Source organism: Galeopterus variegatus, unplaced genomic scaffold (genome assembly GCF_000696425.1).
Source record: "Galeopterus variegatus unplaced genomic scaffold, G_variegatus-3.0.2 Scaffold17168, whole genome shotgun sequence".
Classification (NCBI taxonomy): Eukaryota; Metazoa; Chordata; class Mammalia; order Dermoptera; family Cynocephalidae; genus Galeopterus; species Galeopterus variegatus.
The window spans coordinates 18411-19361 of record NW_007743279.1 but is presented as its reverse complement, the minus strand read 5'-3'; positions in this window follow the sequence as shown (position 1 = coordinate 19361).

Here is a 951-nt window from a genome sequence, read left to right as displayed (position 1 = left end):
GATTTTTCTCTTACTTTGTCTTTCCCCAACACATTTTAAGTTTCCTGAGGTGTGAATTAACGTCTAGCAGTGTGTGTGGACCACAGAGCTCTCCTGAGATTGCCAGAAGATGAACAAATGCAATCAAAAGTTGGATTTATTATAAGGAGGTCATTGGCTTGACTCACTGACCAGCCCGTCTTGGCTGCAGAAGGGCCTTGCGAAATGGAAACTTGGGCTGGAATGTTCTAATAAACTCCTGATGTCTCATCCTTCTTTCTAACTCATATCTTTGCTCATTTGCTTTGCTCTTAGATCTTGTAGCAGGTCAGTGCCCCTGGGCACATGAATAAGAAACCTTCCTTGTTTGTCTCTTTTCCTTGGGACATCTAGACCGAGAATGGAAGCCATTCATTCCATTGGCAAAATCATAAGGAAAACAATTCTTGTTGGTCTAGCAGATGAGAGATGCCCCAAACAGCATTAATCAACCTTGGGCAGTGAGTGCAGGGATGTGTTGTTGAAGAAAGTGTGCTCCTGTCATAGACACATGGATAGAAGGGGAAAGAAAGAGGGGGTTCCGTCAGGCAGCAGAGTATGTGTTGTATCAAACTATTGTGTATTTTCCCATGTTACAGATTTTCGAAGGCAGCAATTGGGAAAGATTGATGTCCTATTGAGTTATGAATATATTAAATGAAGAATGGTGACCTCTATTTCAAAACATAGAGTTGAGTTCAGCAGCCAGCCTCAGAGCCCTCTCATAGCACGTGAAGGCTTCACTCACTTCCCCTTTCAATTTGTGGACAAGCCCAAGGAGGCTGAGACTTTCCACAACACGTACATTCCAGTGAACACATCTTGTAGCCAATTTTTCTAAAGCATTGAGAAATTTCTACCTGTAATAGGGCATTTTTTCTATTTTTAGACCTTTGAAATAAAAGGTGATTGTTGTATCTTCAGACTTTATGT